We start from the raw sequence: 24,010 nt of genomic DNA, 5'->3' as shown, positions 1-24,010 counted from the left end.
TCAATCCATGTTCTCATAAGCCAGGACTGTGGCTATCCTAGAGGGGTGAGTCTCTGAGTAGAGGAGCAAGGGGGGTTAGAGTTTTGATAATGCTCTAATTTTTAAAAATGCGGCATGTTCAATTTATGGTGTGACTTTTCAGTATGTATATTGTATCTTTTATTGAAATTATATGTTTATGTTGGGTGGCTCAAAACTGCCTGTAATTCTAGCCCCAGGGAATCTCCTATTCTCTTATGGTCTACAAGGGCAACATGCACATACACACATACATACACACACACACACACACACACACACACACACACAAATAAAAATCTTTAAAAAATAAATTGTGTGTTTATTTCTTACTAACATATATTAAACATCAACAGGACTGATAGTTTCATATGTACTATAGTATGCACTGGTTGTAGCCAAACAGTCTACACACGCACCACACAGACCTGCCCTAATTTAAGAGACAGGGATTATACAGGCCTGGACTAGATACCATTCTGTGGAGCATGGGTTGCCCTGCCACTTGCAATCTTGTCACTGTCTCAGGGTGGTTGAGGACAGGCTCTGGGCTAGCAGGGCTCACAGCCTGACCTCTCCCTCCTCACTTGTGCATTACCTAAATCCTCACATCATCTTAAAGCAACATCATCATCTTTCTGTACATCACAGTGTACCGTCCTCCGCTGTTTCTGAGGCACTCAGTGCTTGAATTGGGGTTTCAATCATTTTCTCCTGGGTTTGCCCCCTTCTGCGGCAAGTGTTCTCATGAAGCTGTGCTGGTGGCCGACATCCCTTTCAATAGCCACTTAGCAGCAATTGACTGGGAAACATTCTGTGTTCCCGTCAGCCTCCTCAGAGGCAAAACCCCGATTCCTTACCTGCCTATTTCCCTCTTCCCCCAAATGTCTCAGACAAGTCCTTGTGACCTGGACATTATTTTTTTTTTCTTGAAATCATTCCAAGAGTAAAGAAAAGTTTCTGTTCACCCTGTAGACAACAAATGGCTCTCAGGCAACTGCCAGGGAAGGAACCCCCCCTAGGACTTACTCTTGGAAGCCGTGAATAGGTGGCTAACTCTTTGGGAGCTTCATGAACACTTTGTCCTCTGAGCTGGGGACATTTTCAGGCCAGGGGATACCAATACCCACATGCTCTCATCTGGTGTGAGCTGCTGCCCACGATATGGAAATAACATGCGACAACACAGATAGGCCTGGGGGCATCGTGTTATGCAAAATAAGACAGGCACAGGAAGGCACATACTACATGCTCCCACATACATGTAGAACCTGATGAGTGGGTCTCGTGCAAGTTAGGAGTGGAATAGAGTCAGCCCAGGCTGGAAAAGTTGGGAAGATGGAGAGGGGTTGGTCAATAAGTTCTAAGTCACTGTTAGGGAAGACAGATCAGTTTTTGGTGGTGATTGCACAGCTGGGCAACGACTGCAGATAATAATGACATACTGAATGTAGGAGCCAGCCATGATAAACTAAATATGAACAGATCACCCAAAGGAAGTTCTGTACTTCCAACCATTATCACCTGCCAGAGTAGGACTCAGCCATTGATAAGTTTAATGGAGGCCTGAGTCCCAATAGTTTACCCTGAAGCAATACCTGGTTGCAGAAAGAACCACAAACTAAGATTATCAGAGCATCACCAAAGAACAGACCATCCAAAGGAAATGCCTAACATTCCAACCGCTGTAGATAGGATCACCTGCCAGCGCACACTCACCAGGACACCCCTAGACAAATGTCAGCCAATCAGGGGTCCTGAACCTCAGAACCCCCTCATCCCCACCTTTACTACTATAAAAACCCAACTCTAACCGAGCTCGGGCTCTCCATTTATTCCAATCCGTTGGACATGCTGAGAGACGGAGTTTGCAAACTTGCATAAAATAAAGGCTCTTTGCTTTTACATACGGGACTCGGTCTCCTTGTTGGCTTTTGGGGGACTTTGTGGATTTGGGCATAACACTGAATACATCAAAATGCCAGGAGAGAAAACTTCTAATATTTTCACCAGCAAAAGCTTTTGGAAGTCTATTTTCTGTGATTTGCTTTTAACTTCTCCGCTGTGAGATAGGGAACGTATATGTATCCTAGGCGGTTCCCAGACTCACGATGTAGCCTATGCTTGCCTTGAGTGTGAGAATCATAGGCATGTACCAGCGCCCATGGCTTGTGCACCTGCGCTGAAGCAGGGCACGACCTCCCGTCATTATGTACAATTTCAAAACCACGAACAGGTTCTTTTCTAGCCTTCAGGTGCCAGGATAAAGGCACCTGTGTGGGGAAGCTGCAATCAGGGCGGAGACAGACCCAGTGGGTTGGCTGAGTTGGAACACGGACTGTGTATTTTGTACTCCTGAATGGAGAGGATTCCAGGCCATCTCCCTATCTCCAAGATGGCAGTCCTCCCTGGCCCCTCTGGAGTCTCCCAAGTTTCAGTGCCCTCTCTTGTTTGAAGGGCCCCGGCTCTCCAGGGCTGATGTCTGAACTCCCTTCCATGAATATTCATGAGACTCTCCTCCAGGCTGCTCTCACTGGAGCAGATTCCAATTATTATTATTAAAAGAAACACTGCCTGGTAGGAAGCAGCCCCCCATTAATGACTCCTGCTCCCACTGCCAGTCCCTTTCTACCGAGGAGGAACACAGGCCTAGAGAGAGAGGTTCCACAGCATTCCTCAGAACACTTGGCTCAAAAGATTCAGAAAATCCCTCTCCAACAAAGGAGTTCAGAGCCCTGTCTCTGAAGACACCTCTGTGGCCAAAAGCCCACCCTGCAGCTTGTGGGTCCTGCTGCAGCTGCTGGCCCCTGGAGCCAGTTCTAAGCCTGAATAATGAAGGAGCCCAGGAGCTCTCCTGGGGACTCCACACCCTCAGCATAAGTGGGAGGATTTCCTCCTGGTTGGAGCTAGCAAAGTGATGGCCAAAAAGACACAGCATTGTGTGACATGAAGGAGTCCAGTCAGTAGTCAGCTGGGGAGGTTGGATGACATTGACAAGGGCTCCTAAGCTTCCCAGCTCTGGGACACAACCAGATAGCATTCCACTCAAAAGCCCCCATACAGAATGGCGACTCCGGCTTCCTTTGAGCTCTCTGCCCTCCTCTCCAGCCACAGAGCATCTGAATATGTGCATGGACGCTTGTCAGCAGTATGGAGATGGAGGAAGGCACTGTCACCTCCTGTCAAGCGCCAGAGACTAGCACGCTTCAGTAGATAGCAGTCTGCACAGTCAGGCAACCAGAATAGCACCTGTTACCTTAGCTGCTTTTCCTTTGGCTTCAATAAAATGTCCTGACTAAAGCAATTTAAGGAAGAAAGGGTTTACTGTCACTCACAGTTCAGGAGTACAGTCTGTCATGGAAAGGAAGTCATGGAGGCAGGAGCCATAGGCAGCTGGCCACACTGTCAGAAAGCAGAGATCCATGAATACTTGTGCTTAGCTCATTTCCCCTTTTTACATAGTCCAGGAGCTGACCCTAAGGAATGGCACCACCCACAGTGGGCAATTCTTCACACCTCAGTTAATGTGATCAAGACCACCCCCCACAGGCAGACCCAGAGGCTCTTCTCCCCGGTAATTCTACATCTCAAGTTGATAACTGAGGTTATACCAGCACACCTCTCCATCAAATAAAACTCCCTTTTAGTCCTAGAGTAGTGGTTCTCAACCTGTGGGTCATGTCGCATATCAGATACTTACATTGCAGTTCATAACAGTAGCAGAACTATAGTTATGAAGTAGCAATGAAAATAATTTTATGGTTGGGTGATGTGGGATTTCCCTTTCAATGCTGTGATTACCATTAATGACTAAAGAAACTGCTTTGGACCTGTAGCAGGGCAGAACTTAGGTAGGCAGGGAAGACAGAACTGAATGCTGGGAGAAAGAAGGTTGGAGTCAGAGAGAAGCCATGTAGCCCCGCTGGAGCCAGACAGAACTTTAGCTAGTAAGCCACAGCTACATGGCAATACACAGATTAATAAAAATGGGTTGAATTAATATGTAAGAGTTGGCCAATAAGAAGCTAGAGCTAATGGGCCAAGCAATGATTTAACTAATACAGTTTCTATGTGATTATTTTGGTTCTGGGCAGCCGGGATGAGCAAGCAGCCTCCCTCCTACAGTTGGGGGTCACCACAACATGAGGAACTGTATTAAAGGGTCGCAGCATTAGAAAGTTGGAAACCACTGTGCTAGAGGAAAGAGATTTAATGATGGGGGCAGGGAGCAATAGCCTCCAGGAAAAGGAGGGTTAGGTCCGTTTCAAGGAGATCCCACTGCCTTGTAAAGCCAGCCACAGTTTGTAAAAGCCCCCTGAGGAGGGCTTCAGGTGCAATCCCTGCAATGCTACTGCAGGTTCAGCGGGCACTTTGCTGTCTCTACCCTATTGCAAGTGGAGAAGGCAAAACCAAGGGGCTAGAGGCAACAGTAGCCCCCTCCACTACCCATGCTTTCTAGTTGTCCCTTCCAGAACTCCGTCCCTGCCCTCCCCCTCTCCCTCCGTCCCTCCCTAGCGGAAGTGCAGATGCTCACAGAGGCATGAATGTCCTCACAGAGCACTGAGCTCACAGTTGCATAATCTAACTTTCCCCAGGCAGGCCCCGCCTGTCGTGTCCACTCCAGCCGCTTAGCTGTGAGGACAGGATATGTTCATTTGCAAAGGGCAAGCATAAAACCTCTGGTGAGATGTAATGTACCATAGTAAATGGGAGCAGCTTTTTAAAAAAAAAAAAGGCACAAAATCCATTGGGGACCCTGTTGCCATAGGAACCAGTGTTACAGCTTGCTTCTGATAATTAATGGTGGGTTTTGCTATCATAGTCTTCTTGAAACTTCGCTTTTCCCTGCGCTGTGCCGCAGAATGCAGCATCCACTCCCCATTCATAAATATTTCATGACCACCGGCTGCTGCGTTTCATCACTGTGGATAACACTGAACCTAAGCCACCCCTTGCCAAATTCCTGCTGTCCTGTTAGAGAGCGTCTTCAATCTCTTCATTTTTTTCATCAGTCTCCATGCATCTGTTTGGAAGGTCTTCACAGTCCCCAAAAAACTGCAGCTTTCACGGTGGCTTTGCTCTAGGAAGCTGCACACTGTCTCCTGGTCCTGTCTCGTTCTTCTAAAGGCAGAGCCACCATTCTCTGGGGATGTGACTCTGCTTAGGCTCATCGGGACACTGGCTTGGAAACTCAGGTCTGCAAAGTGCTGCCTCAGCCTTGAGTCCCTCACTGTTAAATGGAGATGTCATATCTCTGCAGGGCATGAAAGAGGCTGTGGGCCACACCACACAAACGTCATATCCTCTACATCTGCCTCTACTGTTGGTGGTCATGATGCATTGTTCCCACAGATATCTTGTTTTAGTTTAAGTGGGATGATACCCACTTTTTTTTAAATTAAAGAATAAAAATTGTATGTATTTGGCATAAAGCATAATGCTTTGATACGTCTACACATGGAATGGCTAAATCCAGTTAACATCAGCTCCGTGACGGTGGAATAGGGATGACCCACATAGATGCATGTGTGTGAATGCTTGGCCCATAGGAGGTATGACCTTGTTGGAGGAAGTTTGCCACTGTGGAGGCAGGCTTTAATGTCTCATATATGCTCAAGCTATGCCCAGTATGGAACACAGTCTTGTTCCATGTAGATGGAGGCTGCTTGTTCATTTCCCTGTTGCCCAGCCCCAAAATAATCACACAGATACTATTTCATTTGCAACACTACTTGGCTAATGACTCTAGTGTATTGCTAGCTAGCTCTTACATCTTAAATTAATCCATTCCTATTATTTTATGTTTTACCATGAGGCTCGTGGTTTACTGGTAAGGTTTCTGGCAGGTGGCTCACATCTTTCTCCTCTGGCAACTACATGGTATCTCACTGACTCTGCCTTCTTTCTTTCTCCCAGCATTCAGTTTAGTTTCCCTGCCTAGCTCTATTCTGCCCTCTCATAGGCCCAAACAGCTTCTTTATTAGCCAATAGCAATAAAACATATTCATAGCACACAGAGGGAAATTTCACATCAGTTCTGCATCTTGATCAAGATGTAGAACTTTCAGCTCCTTTTCAGCACCATATCTGCCTGCATGCTTCTATGCTTCACACCATGACAATAATGGAACTAGACCTTTGAAACTGTTAGCTGCTGCCTCAATTAAATGCTTTTCTTTATAAGAGTCGCCATGGTTTCTCTACACAGCAATAAACACTAACTAGACAGACTCTTACCTCACATAGCTCATTTTTGTCATGAGAACCATTGCAGTCTACTCTTAGCTACTTGCAAGCCCATCCTACATTGTCACTGGTTCTGCTCCCTATGTGGTACCCCAAGACTCTTGAATTTCCTTTCTAACTGAAAGCTTTTATCTTTGAGGCAGTATCTTACCTCCTTTTCTATGTCCCCTGGGGAAAAGGACATCATTCTAGCTTCAGCATCTGAGAGTTCAACCTTGTAGAACATACATGTGGTCATCATGTGATATTCATTTTACTTTACCCGATTTAGTTCATTCACCACCATGTTCTCCACATTCCACATGCTGTGGAATAATCCTTCTGTACACTGTGTGAATATATGTCATTATGATTGATTTAATAAACAAGCTGACTGACCAATAGCTGAAAATGAGCAAGTTAAGCAGGAAAGCCAAACTAAGAAGGATGGAATGAGGAAGGGCAGAATCAAGATGACACTAGCAGTCACCAAGGAAATGGAATGCATAGAAAATGAGGTAACAGGTCATGAGCCATATGGCAAAGTAAAGAAATAATTAATTGTAAGAGCTAGTTAGTAGTAAGTCTGAGCTAATGACTGAGCATTTATATTTAAAACTTTTTCTTATGGTTATTTGGGGAAGGAAAAGGCTAGGTTCAGGATGAAAAAAAACTTCTAAACAGATACAGTATGCTTTAAAATGTGATTAGATGCTGAAAAAGAAAAGAAAGTAGGAAAAGACAGAGAAAAATAAATAGTTTAAAAATAATAAAGTCCATAAAGAGTAAATCAATAAAAAAAGAATAAGCCACATACAGATGAGAAATACACAGTGTCTGGATCCTGTATAGTACTTTGTTGACTTTGAATTTTTTTAATGTTGTTGAGTGAAGGACAAATGCTACTGAGAGACACTGGATTGTAGAAAAGGCTAAATTAAACCAGCTTATATATTTCAAGAATGTATTAACTTTAGAATGGAAGTCATAAAATGTGTTTCTTTAGAGAAGAGGTTATGCCTTTATTGCCACAAGAAACATAAAGCTATGGATTCCTTCAATGTTAATAGAGATTGGATTTGACCAGAAGAGAACTCATGAAAATCTTTGCTGCAGACATGAAGGAAGAAACCAAGAAGAACTACAAGACAGGTGATATATAAACTGATCCCTCTACAGGGGATAGCTCTGATACTGGATGAGACATGATAAATATTGTTGGGTACAAAGTCCTCATGACTTACTATCACATGTCCTTCTTTCATATCGCTTGGATGGAGATTTATATTAGTTTGGTTATGTAGTCTAAATGGACTTATAAAATTGACAGATGTTTTTTACCTGCTCAAACATAGAACAGGAAATCATCTTTAGCTGATTTATGCACATTACATATTCCATACTTGTGTTAATGTAGATATGTATGTTACCTTTAAAAGTTTGTGTGTTTTCAAAAAAAAAAAAACAGACATCAATAAATACAAGTATCCCAGATGATCCAGCCTCTCAGAATGCCTCTGTTGCAGCTTCTTGGAAAATCTGCATCCAGAACAACTTCAAAACCACTAGCAGAGATGGCCCAGCCTCACAGACTACTCTAGCCGGGACTTCAGATAAGTCCTGCACAAGTGATACAGCTATCTCTCCCAGGGCTTGACCATTATCTCAATTTTCTCAGGTTCCCTTAAAGATACCATCACCGCCATATAAGTAGAAGTAATTTTAAGAACACAATGGGCACATTCCCATGAGGTGGGGTGGGTGGTCTTTGGTTGTTCAATGGATTATGAATGTTAATCATCATTTGGGGGGGTTGTTGAAAGTAGTTATTAGTCATGATCAGGGAAGAAGCTAAGCAAAGGAGGTTAGATTCAGAAATTTCGTTCTAAAAAGATTTAAAAAGGGGAATATAGGAATGATAGAATGAAAGGGTAGATTATTGAACCTACTTTTAAACTAAAAAGCAACTATTAATCTCAAATATTTTACATTGGTATTGATTTTTATATACTGATACAAATTTAACTTTTTTTCTTAGAAATACTGTATATATGTTTATATACTTGTTTAAGGTATTACACCTATGAAGGACATTTAACAATGTAATGTAAAGTTCTAGTCCTTGGAAGCTATTATTACAAACTATTTAAGAAAATTAAGAAATGTAGATCAGTGGTTAGTCAACTATAACAATCAAACTTACAGTCATGATAGATATGTTTTCAACGTCAAACAGAGATATTTTAGACTAACACATGATTTTCAAATACTTCATAGACCTACAGAATATGACATTTAAGACATTTTAATAACATAAATTTTTTTATGACAGTGAGACACTTCTGCTTCTGGCAGTACCAATCTACTTCAGAGAAGATGATGGTTATTGAATAACCTCCATATGGAGTTTGATTTCATTGTGACAAAGTTAGCCACTGGGCAAGAAATTGCCCTTGCCTCAACTGTTGACAGTATGCCGTCCAAATGGACATATAGGACACAAAAGAAGGTGACTTCTACACTTTGCCAAAACAAGGTAGGACAGTCCTTTAAAAAATTCCTGCTTCACAGAAACATTTGTCAAATATTCTAGGCCAAAGATGGATGCCCCAGTGGTAATGAGGAATCTTGGGTGACTGTCCAGGCAACCAGATGTCTCTGTCATTTCTAAAGTTTGGAAAGTTGTTTGCTTTGCATTTCCTGTTTACTCACATATTTTATCCATCTTGAGTCTCTGATGGGGCATGTCACAGAAGGGCTATCTGGTGTGCACCCTGCCTCATAATTTTAGATGCTTCAGTTTAAGCAGGTTTTCTCTATTAAGTACTCCTCATGTGACATTCTGTGTCCACAGGCCCAAAGCAACAAGACCAAGTGACCATGAACTAACTAAAGCCTCATAAACCATGAGCCAAACAACCCTTTCCCTCTTTGTGTTCATGGCCACAGGTGTTTCTCCACAGCAGCAGAAAGGTGACCAGAACACAGAGAAGTCAAAACTCAGGGTAAATAGTGAGACCAGGCAACTAGGCCCATCACTCAAGTCACAATAATAAATTGCTTGCACAATGGAGGTTGGCACAGCTTCCAAAATAACATGTCCTTAGGGGGGCTCTTTTATTTTAAGTTTCTTACTTATTATTTTGTGCTATGTGTGTGCAATGATGTATGTGTGGATGCTCATGCCACAGCACACACATGGAGGTCAGAGGAAAATTTTGAATGGTTGGTTTTCTCCTATCTTCATGTGGCTTCTAGGGTTAGAATTTAGGTTGCCAGCCTTGGTGACAAGCACCTGTACCCTCTGAGACCTTTTCCCACCAGTCCTCAAGTTTTTAATTTATTATCATCATCATTGTCATCATCATTAGCGGGGGTATGTGAGAGAGGTTTGTTTGTACCACTTATGCAGGCCCTAATGGTCACTCGAGGCTGCTGTCCTGAGGTGAGGGCCCAGTACAGATGGAAGCTGCCGGTTTACCCCAGAAGATGGCTATGAATCCAAGATGGAAGGGGAACCTGAGGGAAGATGGGTCCCCATTAACATCTCCTTTTGCTTCTGCTCTTAGCACCTCTCGGCTCCACAGAAAGCACATGGCAACAAGGCCCCTTAAAAACAGACTCCTCCAGATCAGGCACTTGTCAGCGTCAAGCAATCCGTTAAAAGACAGAGCCAGCATGGCAATGCTGGCAAAATTCTAGGGTTTTCTTTCCTTTTTTCTTTCTTTTTCTCCTTCCCAATTTTAACTGTTAAAATTCATCTCCGGCATTGCACAAATGAAAGAAATCAACAGCCTCTTATCAGATCCCAAATCTGTCAGCCAGTGTCTACCAGATGCCTAGAGCCAAGAGCCTCTTAGCACATGTGTGACGTGAGCTGAACAGGGACCGGGACAACAGCGCAGACAGTTTTGTTCTGGCACCCTCGTTCCCAAACACTTGCTCTTTTGGAGGCCAAGAGGCAGCCGTGCCTCTGCTGCCTTCCCTCTCTGTGCTGTGGGCTTCCAAGCACAGTTCAGGCATTCCTCAGAAAATCCTCAGTGTCATCCTTCTCTAGGGACCCATCTACAGCTGCGGTGACAGTGGCCCACTCTGCTGCTCCTTTCCCTAATTCCGCATACACCCAGGTCTCCAGAGGGTTGGAGGAGCTAGTGCTGGACAAAAGCCACAGGTATTTGGACCAGCTGAGCTGATGGAGTGGAGCAAAAACCCTATCTTCCCTGGAATGGGTCAGTCCCACACCCACCTTGAGTTTATGGCTTCCAGCATGTGGCTGCGTAGAAGAATGTGTCTTTGGTGGATCAGTGACTGGGTTGGTCAGATGCCACGAGGCATCTCACCAAGTCAGTCAAAAGGAGACACAGACATGGCAGAATGAAGCCTCCTTGAAGCAGGTTTGGATTAACCCCAGCTATGTATTTCTGGGGCTAGCTCACAATGAGTCCCAACAGTAATAAGAACCATAAAGCATGCATAATATGCTGGGAGCTTTATGTGTGTCATCTAGTAGCAGTGGATACATTTATTTTTGCAGAAAGTCAGAAGAAAAGCTAGAAAGTAAAGGACATTTCTTGAAGTAGCAAATGTAAAAAGTCCCATGTATTTATTCCCTTATTGTAATGACTGATAAAGAGTTGAGTGAATGAATGATTCTGTTTTCTAATCTGTTAGATAGGGAAAGAACATGACCCTCAGGAGAAGTCAGTCTGTCTTTCCAAGGAGGGTGCTCATCTACTTTTGCTCTGGTGAGAACTGGGGTCTCTAGGTGAGCTCAGGAGGGCTTTAGAAGCACTGCTGCGTTTCCTGAAGTTCACAGAAACCTTAGTACTAATGGGGTGGACAACTGGAGTGAGACCTTTTAGATGCTTCAGCATCCCAACACAAACAACACAATTCTCAGATCACACTCTGACAGAATCCCGCAGGCTGGATAGTTCACAAATAGTAGAGGCGTCTGTGGTTCTAATTCTGGTGAAGGCCTGTCGCGGTCCCCCTCGGCCAGCAAGGAGGACGCAACCACCGGAGCTCTTCTTACTGCAGTTTATTCAGGACCTTTTGACAATTGTAAAATCTCTCTCACTCTCTCCCTCTCACTCTCTCCCTCTCACTCTTTCCCTCTCTCTCTTTTCCTCTCTCTCATTCACTCACTCACACTCACTCTCTTCCTCTCACTCCTCCTCTCTCTCTTTTCCTCTCTCTCTTCCTCTCTCCCTTTTCCTCTCTCCCAGGGCAAACCTCTCCCAGCCCTTAAGTAGGCATGGGCTACCAATCCTGGATTGTCAGGTGGGCACTGCCCATAGGTCCACGCATATGCAAGCAGCTGACAATCATTGCGTGATAAGTCAGGCCTAGTTGACATTAGGAGTTGATTATCACAGAGAGCACTCGCTTTCGGGATCGCGGCGGGAGGGAGCCAGCACCATCAGGTGCGGCTCCACGCAGCTCTCTACACATAGCCATCAGGTGTGACTCCACACGGCTCTCTACAAAGGCCTACCTGCTGCATCAGAGCATGGCAGAAGAACAAGCGAGCACACAGGACAGAGAGAAGGAATCAGGCTGAACTCATCCATTTAGCAGGAATCACATCCTCTATGACTGGCTAGCTCTCAAAACCTCATTGGTACTATACTGGTGAGACAGAGTCCCCATGACCTCATCACTCTTCAAAGGTCCTGCCTTGTCACGCTGGTACAATGTCAACTAACCCAACATGCTTTTGGGAGGGAGTATTTAATGCCATAGCAGAAGGGATCCCTTTTTTTTGGCCAGGAAAAAAAAAAAAAAAGGTGCTTGGCTGTTTACCTCCCTTGGCACAAGAGGCATTTTGTGCTCTGACAGCATCTTCCCCAAAAAGGTTGCCCCTCACAAAGTCTGATTTATCCTCCACAAAATGAAACGGATGGAGAGGGCTAGATGCAGTGGCTGTTGTGATTGGCCCATCAGCTGTCCACTGCCCTGGACAACGGCAATTCCTTCCGAAGGTAGAGAGAGCATCTTTGACCTGATCTATCACCCCCAGCGCTAGTCCTTCAAGGACCGAGCTTCCTGCACTTGAACCTTCAGAGGACACGCCCAAGCCACCATGCCTCATGCTCCCATCTCCTGATTTAGAGCCCAGCACAGACCACTGGGGATCTAATGAGGACAGATCTCTAACCCAGTGAGGTGGGAACAGGAAGGCATTTGGTTCTCTTGGCCTTGAACATTCAAATTCTAAATATGATTCCCTGTCATTGAACTCTTTATATATTTTCTTGGTGCCTTTATACATAAAATAAGGTTCTTATTTTTCATTATTTTTATTGATTTTTAAAAGAATTTCATAGATGAATACACTATTTGCATTGTTTCCATCCCTTCCTCTGAACCCTTCCTATGTATCTCCCCACCCCCTCTAGAATTCATACCTCGTCTATCATTATTGTATACCAAACCTACTGAGTCCAATTAGCGGACTATATCTTCCCTCAAAGACTAGGAACTACGTGTACCTCTCCAGCTCTGTGGATCCTAAAATGACATTTTTCTTTCTGCCTAGACTCTTACCCCATTCATCTTCATACATCAAAAATAAATCCAGATAATAGTTCCCTTATTGTCTCTTCATTTTGCTTTTCATTTCATGGCTAATTCAATATTTATTAGAAAATATTGTGAAATATTTAACATACACACAATGTATATAGAGATTCATATTGAAAGAGCTCAACCAGTCAACCATTATCCAGTGGGAGAAATGAGGCATTACAATATCCTTGAAGGTCTCAGCTTCAGTCCCTGGTGCATGATGTGTTCTCAGCAAATAAAGACAGTCCAGAAACTAGAGTTGATACTGACAATGCTTTTCTTTACAGAATTGGTGCATATGCTTGCCTTTCCATGGAGTCTATGGCACTCTCTTTCACGTTTTATACTTGCCATAAGTGAATCTTGATATGTGTATTTCAATGAATTATGAATGAATCTTCATATATATTGTTTTGTACCTTGATTTTCTTCATCAACACCACATTTTGAGATTTATATGTACTTAAACATATGTGCACCTACATATATGTATATATGAGGTATGCATGTAATTGTATATGTGTGTGGGTCATGGTCATGCATTGCCACTGTTGTATAGTCGTCCCTTATATGACTGACTATATTATGACTTACTCATACACCTGTGTGCACCACCCCTGGCCTGTCCCAGGCCCTCATCCCAAACCTCCCTTTGCTGTCCTCCTCCTCAGAGACATCTCCAACCTTGTGATGCTCACTCATACGGGGAGCCGAGTGGGAGGGAACCCTGAACCGGGAGGGGGCGCAGCCTTTCCCTTCGCCAGCAGGACCCAGGTTTGCAGGGCCATCTTTAGAAAGCTGCGACTCAGCCACCATTTTGTGGTAAATTCTGCTGTTAGACCTCACTGGGCTTCAGCTGCAGAGGGGGCTGCTCCTGGTTCGGACTTAAATTGACAGTGAATTGATGAGAACCGGCGACACCCGGAACTGTGCTCCTGCAAGGTCATACCTGATAAACAGCCCCCACCCGCCCAGGCTCTCACTCTCAGCCTCCCTGAGGCTGGCTCTCAGGGCAAGGAAAGCCAATGGGGGTGGAGGAGATCCAGGAAGTAGAGTGGTGGAGGCTTCCAAGCATCCTGTGAGCAAGCAGGCAGGAGCAATGCACCTCCAGGTCCTCAAAGCCCCACTGTAGAGAAGGGTGGCGATGAGGCCCTGCTGGGATCAGCACGAGGGGCTGAGCCTCCCTGTTCTAGTTTCCGCAGGGCCTTAAGAATCACTCTGCCCCTTTGCTGCTTCTCATCAGGGCCCGCGAGCTCACAAGGTGGGCATATTTGCCGCTCTACGGGCTTTATGTAATTAGACGCATACAGACACAGGTGGTCCTATTTTATTAAAGTAAAATTAAAACAAATGCAGCCAAGAGGAAAGATCAAACCATGAAGCTGTAGAGAAAAGGGAATGGGCCAGAATGTTCTCTGCTGTGCATTGGTGCCAATCCCCGAGGTTAACAGGTAAATTGTCTTTTAAAGCCATTTTTTTTCTCGTTTTCTCCCTATTTTGAACTAATTCTATCCAGACACCCAGTGCAGATTCAGGACTGTTGTTAACCTGGAAAAGAGGGGAAACAGGGAGGTCTCCTTGGTAACTGTCTGTGCACCGTCTGGAACTGCTGCCTGAGGTGGATCTGAGCCCAGTGCTTCTCCACCGCTCCTGTGGCTCAGCTCAGCGCTCAGCTCTGCCTGAGGGCATCCAGACAGGGTTAGAAGAGACAGGCACCCAACAAGCCTGCGTTCAGAGGATAGTGTCTGCAGGTGCCGCTGCCCCTGTTCTCCCTCAGGAGACGCTCATTACCGTCTGCTGCAAATCTGTTCATTTTTCTCCTTTACCCCGAGTCTCCTTCAGATCATCAACATTTCTGTAAAAATGAAATAGTACCCGTTGACTCTGAAATGTCCTCCTGGGAATCCAGCTCAAACAAACTAATCCATAAGATGAGACAAGTCTTATGCATGAGGGGGGTTCGCTGTGCGTTTTGCACTGTTGACTGACAGCAACTGCACATAAAACAAAAAGGAGGCGGGCCTATGTAAATGAAGCCATTGAGTGGTTGGCAAAATTATCACTTAGTAGCAACACAGGAAAGCATCTCACAATCTATGGATGGATAGTCCCACCCCAGAACCTATGTGTTCAAAGATTATTGGTCTCTAGCCTGTGGTATTTGGGAAGTGTGGGATCTTTAAGGGTGGGGCCTGCCTAATGGAAGGCAGGTGATTAAAGGCAGGCCCTTAAAGGGACTACAGAGATTCAACTGACTCTCTTTCTCTTCCTCTTCCTCTCTTTCTTTCTCTCTTCCTCCCTCTACCCTTCTCCCTGTCCTCCCCTCTCTCTCCCTCCCTCTACCCCCATGGCTAGCAGGAGACAATCACTTCCTCTCCTATGCGTTCCCAACACTGGGAGCTTTTCCTGCTGCTGTGATAGTAGATCTGACGAGAGCAACCTAAGAAAGGCGGGTCTAGGCAGGAAAGGTTTTGTGTGGGGCACAGATGGAGCATACAGTCTATCATGGCAAGGCGATGGTGCAGCGGGAACTTTGAGGCATCTGCGGCCAGGAAGCAGGGAGAGATGGGTGCTTATCCTGTCCTTACTTTCTCCTCTGCCCCCTTTTTATGCAGTCAGGGACCCCAGACCACCCGATGGCATCATACTCATTCAGAGTGGCTCTTCCCTCCTCAGTTAAAACTCTTTGGACCCAAGTTTGGTCAAGATGAACTTGACAAAACTGCAGCTAGGCCCTTCTGCAGCCTCCTCTGAATTAGCACTTCTCTTTGGCCTCTGAGTTCACCTTAGCCAGAGTCCTGGCAGGCTGCAGCAGCAACAGTTGGCTGCTCCTGTCAGGTGTGGTCACTTACACCGGCAATTCCAGCACTCCTTGATGTGTGGGTGCTACCAAAACACAGGGAGCAAGGCATGTCCATCTGACCTGGAACATATGTCCTGGAGCCAAACACTCCATATTTGGAGACAGATAAGATGGAACCATGAGCCCTAAAATGAAAAACAGGACACCAGCAGACAGGAGGGAAGATGACAAGAAGACACACAGAGAAAGTGGTCATCTATAAGACATGGAGAAAGACTCAGGGGTTGGATCTTGGGCAGACAGCCCCCACAATTGTGAGAAAATGAAGGTGTTATCTAAATACCCAGGGTTCAGGTTTGAATATAAGAACTGGCCCCAGACTCATGTATGAACACTCAGTCCCCAGTTAGAGGCACTATTTGGGGAGATTAAGGGGTGGAGTTCAGCTGTGGTAAGTGGGCTGCTGATGGGCCTGGCCTTGAAGGTTCTGGCCCTACTTTTTCTCTAAGCCGACGCTGCTTTCTGACCCATTGAGGTGAAACACGCCATGCCACGAGCTCCCACTGTTCCAGATGAAGCCCCTTCTCTGTCATGGTGGACTGAGCCCAAGACTTTCCTTCCTTAAGTTGCTTCTGTCAGATACTGAGTGGCAGAAAGAGAAAGGTAACGGATACACACAACCCACGGCACTTCCTTACTGCAAACACGTCACCCGTGCTTGGTAGACTGTCTTTTCAGAACATCACTGTACCATGTCAAATATTTAAAGACTATTTTATAAAATAGCAGGAGGCGTTACCACAGAGTTTTCTTCATTATACACTTACATGCCAGAGACTCATTAGCTGACATATTCATGGTTTAACCATATGCTATTTGGCTCATTTCATGTATCTGTAGTCCCATCTCACGCAATTCTTACAGCATTCATGTTCACTCTGAAGGGACTTCTTTGTGTATCGATTAAAAAAAAAGAAATAAAAACCATGAAATAACTAAATTAGAGACATGAACAACTGAATCCAACTGAAACTGAGCATCATTGAGTTGGAGGTCAAGTTTACTATGTTCAGAGTGAGAATATAAACAGGATACAACCAAGTTACCTTCCTGATATGTCCATGTATGTAGATTGATTTACATATTCTGGGCAAAACCCATAAGGACAATGGGAGTAGGGGAGAATGCATGGGAGCTGAGGGATCACTCACACACTCCGTGTGGAAGGACATGGAAGAACGTATGTCCTACTTTCCAGAAAGTGATGGGGAAATCCAGGGTCACTGACATGAACTCTCGAAAAGGTCTAACTCCAGAAAATGAGGGAAGAAATGTCAGACAACAGGAAGTCAGGAGGAAAGCCCCCAAATTTTCATAATTCCTTCCTAGCCCTTGGCTGGGATATGCAGAAGAGGGCCCAGGAAACCCACAAGGAACGCCAGCTGAGGGAATAAAGGCTCACAGTGCACTGTAAACGTCTGCCACTTGTGTTCTCTGACCACAGTGGAATTAAACATTCTCTACATCCCTAACTAGTTATCATGGACAGTGCAGGGAGCATGGGTGAAGTTAGAAAATGGGCTGGTTTAGGTGACTGTGATGGTTTGAATAAGAATGGTAAGAATGGTCCCCATAGGCTCATATATTTAAATGTTTAATAACCAGGGAGTGGCGCTATGTGAGAATGGTTAGGAGGTGTGGTCTTGTTGGAGGAAGTGTGTCACTAGGGGATCAGGCCCAGTCTCTTTCTTTTTCCCTTTCTCTGCCTATGGATCAGTATGTATTCTCAACAACTTCTTCAGTACCATGCCTGCATGCTCCCTCCTGTGGTGATGATGGACTAAACCTCTGAAACTCTGAGCAAGTCCCCAGTTAAGTGCTTTCCTTTATGAGAGTTGCTGTGGTCATGGTGTCTCTTCACAGCACTAGAACCATGACTGAGACAGTGATATCCAGTCTCCAGACTTTGATAATTATCTTGAAATTATCTTATGTATAATATTGTTCTTGTTTTGGGGAAATACATATAAGGTAATTAGGGCTACAGTGGCAAGGGGTGGAGTGGGGTGAGGAGAAACACTGATATGGAAAACAGAAATTGAGAAAACAAATTGGATACAACTCTAAACTGTTGGTGAACCAGATAAAGGGTATATGGGAGATTCTTCTAATTTTGCAGTTTTTCTGAATGTTGAAAATCATAACAACATAAAGCTGGACAAATGTCTGTGATCTTATCCATGTCCTCTTCTATTTCTTTCTTGATTCTTTATACCAAAGATTAAAGCCAAGGATATGATGATTGTTCCCCTCTATCCAAGGTCCAGTGAGTATTAAGTTGAGGACAGAGCTCTGTCACCAGTGTGGAGGGCAGTCCAGGTCCCCATAGCTCCTACCCACTCCTGTACATCATCTCAGGGTTATTGGTCACTGTGGTAGTTTGAATGAAAACGGTCCCCAAAGGCACATAAAGAGTGACATTATTTGAAAGGATTAGGACATGTGGTCTTCTTGGGGTAGGTGTGGCCTTATCAGAGGAAGTGTGACATTAAGGGTGGACTTTCAGGTTTCAGAATCTGAATCCAAGCCTAGCGGTTCACTCTCTCTGCCACCTATCAATCCTTACATAGAACTCTCAGCTCTTTCTCCAGCATCATGTCTGCCTGCAGGATAGCATGCTTCCCTCCCTGACAATAAGGAATTAAACCTCTGAATGCAAGCCAGCCTCAACTAAATGCTTTTCAAAATAAGAGTTGCCCTGGTCATGGCACCTCTTCACAGCAAAACTCCAAGACGGGCATCTGAGTGGACAACTGTCAGACTGATAAGCAAATCCCAGTATTTTATATGAGTGGAATAAAACATTCGGTGGTCTTGCTTCTCTCCTTACCACTGAGCTAATCTGCATTGTAGCAAGGACCAATGCCATAACCTTTTTCATAAGGAAATACCATTTTGCTGTTTATATCAACTCCATTTTGTTGATTCCTTTATTGACCAATGAACCCTGGACTGTTTCTTGCTTTCTGTAATCATGAAGAGAGCTTACGTGTATACTGGCATATATGTTTTGTTTGATCACCTATTGTCGAGTCCTCGCAGTTATGGTTTTAAGTGTGTAATGTGCCCCCAAGGCTCATGTGTTTGAAAACCTGATCTCCAATTTGTGGCCCTGTTTGGGGGTCTGTGGAGCCTTTATGGGGTGTGGAGTCTAGTGGAGGGAGTGGGTTATTAGGGAGCAGATCTGAGGGTTCACAGTCCAGGCCTGCTTTCTCAGTCTGAAGTCTTTGCTTCCAGAGATGATGTGAGCAATCAGCTGCCATACCCCTGCCATCCCAGAGCCACCAGTTGCCACCACGCCTTCCCTGCTAGAGCATACTGTGTTCCTTTAAACTGTGAGCCAAAAGTCCAACTTCCTCCCTTAAGTTGCTTCTTTCAGGATAGTTGTCCATGATGATAAGAAAAGTAAAGGGTAGACTTGTGAATACACACCTACAAGTGGAACTGTAGGGCACGTGATCAGCTTATATTTCACTTATGGGGAAATTACAACTCCTTTCCCCAATATTTTATTTTTTTTAGTTTTAGTTATTTAAAAAATCTTTTATGTGTATGAGTGTTTTGTCTGCATGTTTGTGTACCACTTGTGTGTCTGGTGCCTGTGGAGGCCAGAAGAGGACAACAGATCTCCTGGAATGAGGGTCCTCTGAGAAAGCAGCCAGTGCCCTTGACCCCTGGGCCATCTCTGAGCTCCACTAGTATCTTTTTAATACAGCATTTTCCCTGTAATATGGGTAAAATTCTTTCAACGAACCCCAGTGAATATATTTCATTCCCTTTTTCCATTTGGGAAGATTGAGGCCCTGGGAGGTGGAGTGGTTTGTTCTCAGCTCTGGGTTGCGAGGGTTTGATCCTAGCTACAAACCATGTGATAGTTACAGACAGTACCCTAAGACAGAGAGGTTCGCTTTATAATTGTAATGGCTCCCAACAGGAGTCCCCCGAGGCCAAGGGCTCTATGAGTTCTCAGGGGTCCGGGAGTTATTTTGATGGTTCCAGAAGCTGTGGTGGATAGTCTGTGTTCCTACATTAAAGCTGCTTGGGGTATCTACAAGGTCAAATCACCCCTTTTGGTCATAGAGTTATTGCTGCTACAGGGGGCCCTGGATGGCATGTATACCACTGACTGGTGTTTAGAGTAGAAATGAGTAATTGATTATCTGACAATTACAACTGTCTGGCAAATGAGACTCTCTTAAAAGCCAGGGTCCTTAGGAAGAGATATTGCTCATTAGTTTCTTGGTGGTAGAAAACCACACGCACAATGGGAAGAAATCCTCACCTGGGTTCCCGGCGCTCTGACTCTGGCCTTGCTTCTGCCATGGGCATCTAGGAACTTGCATACCTGCATCAAAAGCTGGCACGATTCTGCCTGCCCTTTCCTTCCCACCCCGCCATCTTCCCACAGCCTGGCCTGAGCAACCAGGAGCTGTGCACAGTCCCCTGGATGGTCGCTTATTCCACGCTGCAAGCCTCCGGGTCACCCATAATTGCTTTCTTGACATTTAGCTTGAGAAAGTGACAAAGGGCTTAGCATTTTGATTTCTGGCACTAGATCCTGTCCCTGCCAACAGTATCGCAAGTCCTGTGGGGGCTCTGTGTGCAGCTGGACCCATCCCTGCACGTCTCTGGGTGCGAAAGACACTGGGTGCAAAAAACCAAATGTTTTCCACGGACTTCACCTTGCGTTATGGGCATAAATAAATTAGCCTTTGTAGAAAACTCATAAACACTGTAAGGAAAGGCCCCTTAAACGTCTCTCCAAACTGCTAGCCTCAGAATGCAATGTTTCATGTCAGCCACCATCTTCAATTGTCCCAGCAAGAATGTGGAGAAGGCTGAGTCATCAGCTTGACTCCCTGGGCCCCAGGTTGAAATACTTCTCACTTGTCTGTGGCTCTGGGACCTAGAAGCCAGGAAACCAAGTGCTACCTGGGCTGGCCTCTGCCATTGTTCAGTGTGGACTCTGTGGTCTTGGTTTCCTGAACCCCCACTCTCACCCCTGACTCTCATGCCCTGCTCAGTGAGGACACAGCACAGGAAAGGGATTGATATTTAAAAATAGTGCCAAGCCAAGCCCCGAATATGGAAACCGGGCTTGCTTAATTCTAGCCAAACACGCTTGAAGGGAAGGGTGAGAAATGGTTTGTGCATGGTGGAAGATACTCGTGAGGAGATGCTAAGATGCCTGGCTCTCTCCCTTCCTTCACACAGACGTGGGATATGTTGCTTGTGTTCCTCTGCCCCATTGCAACCCTGGAGGGTCAATGCACCACAGGCAGCAGAGCTAAGGAATGGGAAGGGCCTGGGTCTCAGTGGTAGTGTGCTTCCTCTGACTTCTGGTTCTCTGGGATGCTTGGTTAAGTCACTGTAGCTAGGCTGGGCATTCTGATCTTCACAGCCAAACTACCCAAATTCAGTCAGCCATTTTACACCCATGGGCTTGGGGAATTCACCTCTAAGGTGGGGGTGCTGGATGAGTCCTAAAGTTTCTTTCAGGTCAGACCTTCTGGTACCACATTTTGCAGATGCCTCCCTGTCCTTCGCTGGGGATGGTGGCTCTCTGGGAATCTGTACCCCTCACCTGTCCAATACCAGAAATTATGGCACACACGGTCATTTCATTCTTACGATGACTTGGGCCCCTTCCTGCTCTGTGTTTGAACCTGCATCTGCCAGAGTCCAAAGTCAGGGTTCTTAGCCACTTTGTAAACTACCATGTCCATCTTGACAACGCATCTTCCATGGCCATTGCAGTGTTTCCCATCTCTGATGCTGCCTTGGACAAAAACTGGAAGAGTTCCCAGCCCCTCTCCTGGCCCCGGGTGAGTCCTTATAAAACTCTAGCTACAGCTTGCTGGATGGACACAGAAATGGACAGTCACTTGCAGGCTGGACCCAGCTGGAATGGCACAGCGTGACCTGTCAGAGCTGGTTGGCCTGAGGCGTGAGGCAGGGAAGCCCGTACTCTTTAGCTTCCTCTACTGGGGTTCGGTGGTGGCGGAGCTAAACAGACAGGGAACTCCCTGTGCCGCAGAGAGGCCCTGCAGTCTGCTCACCAGGGCATGGAGCTGATTAACGCACAAAGACAAGAGCAGGGCCAGCTGCCCTGGCAAAGGAACCCTGATTTACCAGGTGCTGTTTCCCTCACCAGCAGGTGACAGCAAGGCCTACAGTGCTTCCCTCTAGCAGGAGCTGCAGTTTACACGGCATTGTAATGGTCTGAATACGCAAGCCAGGGGAGCTTCCTCCAGGGTAGCTGGGTAGGAGACAGGAGAGGGTAGGGGAATAGAGAGCTGGCGAAGGAGGGGCCACATGAAACAGATGGAACAAGAGGAAGGAAGGAAGGAAAGAAGGAAGGAAGGAGGGAGGGAGGGAGGGAGGGAGGGAGGGAGGAAGGAAGGACAGACGGAAGGAAGGAAGAAAAAAGGAGAGGGAGTGGAGGAAGGGAAGGAGGGCAAGGCAGAAGGAGGAAGGTGAAGATGATGGGAGGGGAGGATGGAGAAAGAGAAGGAAAAGAGTAAAGGGAAGGAGGAGGAGAAGGAAGGGAAGGGAGGGAGAGAAGAATAGTGTTCTGACCTCTGGACTGGGGATTTGAGGGCAGAGAAATAGGAGCAAAAGGTAGCAGCATCCCCTGACTGCCTGTGACAACCAAGGCTTCCTTTTCCTTGCCTAGGCAGGGGATGCAATGATTGTGGCAGTTGAGAGAGCTTAGTGATGCCAACTTTGTAGAATCCATTGAAACTTGTGTCCAGGTTGCTTGGAGTCCTGGGACCCTGCGGCCTTTGAGGTGTTGTTTTTCAGTAAGCATTAACTAGGCCCAGTTTGCTGCATTCCAAGATCAGAGGCGATCAGGCACTTTCAGGAGTACAGCCCCAGACTCTAGACAGAAACCTGGACCACACACACTCTATGCAGGCACTCTAGGCCTGGCCTCCATTGCCAGCATTCAGTCTCAATGTTTCTATCCCTTGCCACTGGATGGCAAATTCCTGGAGATTCCAGAGAGGGTGTGTTACCTACCGGTACAGACATGCATTGGCCATCTATGAACTGCTCTTCCTGTCTTGGGTGTCAAGGACACTCCATGTTCTTCTGTTACTCATGTAACTATTACATGCCCTCATGTGCCAAGGTCATCAATAGGCAGAGCACATGGCCATCCAGGGCACTCTTGACATGGACAGGCTTTCCTTGGCTGACTGCCTTAGATCTGTGCTTGCAAAGTTTGGAGACACCCGCCATCCCCCCATCTCAGCTGTGTGGACTGAACTTCCAGACCCTGACCCTTAAGTGATGCCCATGCCATATACCTCTCAAGAGGCTGCCAGGTGCAGTTCATAGGAGTCATGTGACAGCTCAGTGTCTCCTGGCTAGGTTAGACTTCCAGTCTCCTCCCTAGGTAGGCGGAGGAATCTTAGGTGCGACCCTCATTGCAGAGACTTAATGAGACAGGGTCCCTGTTTGGGGTGATGTATTAGGTTCTCAGGACCACCATTACAAAGTACCGTGTGGTAGTTTGAATGCATTTGGCCCCCATAGGCTCAATGGAAGGGGCACTATGAGGAGGTGTGGCCTTGCTGGAGGATGTGTTTTGCAGTTCACTTCCTGCTGCCTGATGTAGAACTCTCAGCGCCTCCTCCAGCACCATCTCTGCCTGCGTGCCACCTGCCTTGATGTTAAGGGACTAAATCTCTGAACTGTAAACCAGCCCCAATTAAAGGTTTCCTTTATAAGAGTTGCCCGGTCATGATGTCACTTCAGAGCAATAAAACCCTAACTAAGACGTACCCCAAACTAGAAATATACTTTGTCATAGTTCTCAGGGCAGAAGTCTGATTTCAAGTATTCAGCAGATCTTTGCACTCCTTTGAAATCCATAGGGAATCTCTCCCTGTCTCCTATGGCTTGTTGACAGTCATTGGGAATGCCGAGCTCACAGATAGCTCTCCTGGTATCTCTGTCTTCATGTGGTCCTCTTTTCAGAAGGACACCAGCCATTTGGAAAAGGGTGTATTCTCCCAGTCAGATGTCACTTTTAGCTAATTGTATCTGCAATAAGCCTGTTTCCAAACAGCCACACTCTGAGCAGCTGCCCGCCCCTACATGCTTGCTGATAATGGCCACCTCTCATCAAATATTTATCCCAGCACTCAGAGTCTTCCATCAGCCTCCAGCATCTTGTCAGGCCTGAAATCTGATTATTAAGGTTGGTCATAAGGAAAGCAGACAGACTACAAAGTGCACCAGGGAAAGGGAAAGACATCAAAGCCCTTGTTCTCCCTTAAAGGTCGCCTTCCTTGCAGAAAGGGAGGCCTCCTGCAGGGAACAACC

Source organism: Chionomys nivalis, chromosome 13, assembly GCF_950005125.1.
Source record: "Chionomys nivalis chromosome 13, mChiNiv1.1, whole genome shotgun sequence".
Lineage (NCBI taxonomy): Eukaryota > Metazoa > Chordata > Mammalia > Rodentia > Cricetidae > Chionomys > Chionomys nivalis.
The sequence above is the reverse complement of the archived record's forward strand: the minus strand, read 5'-3'. Positions refer to the sequence as shown.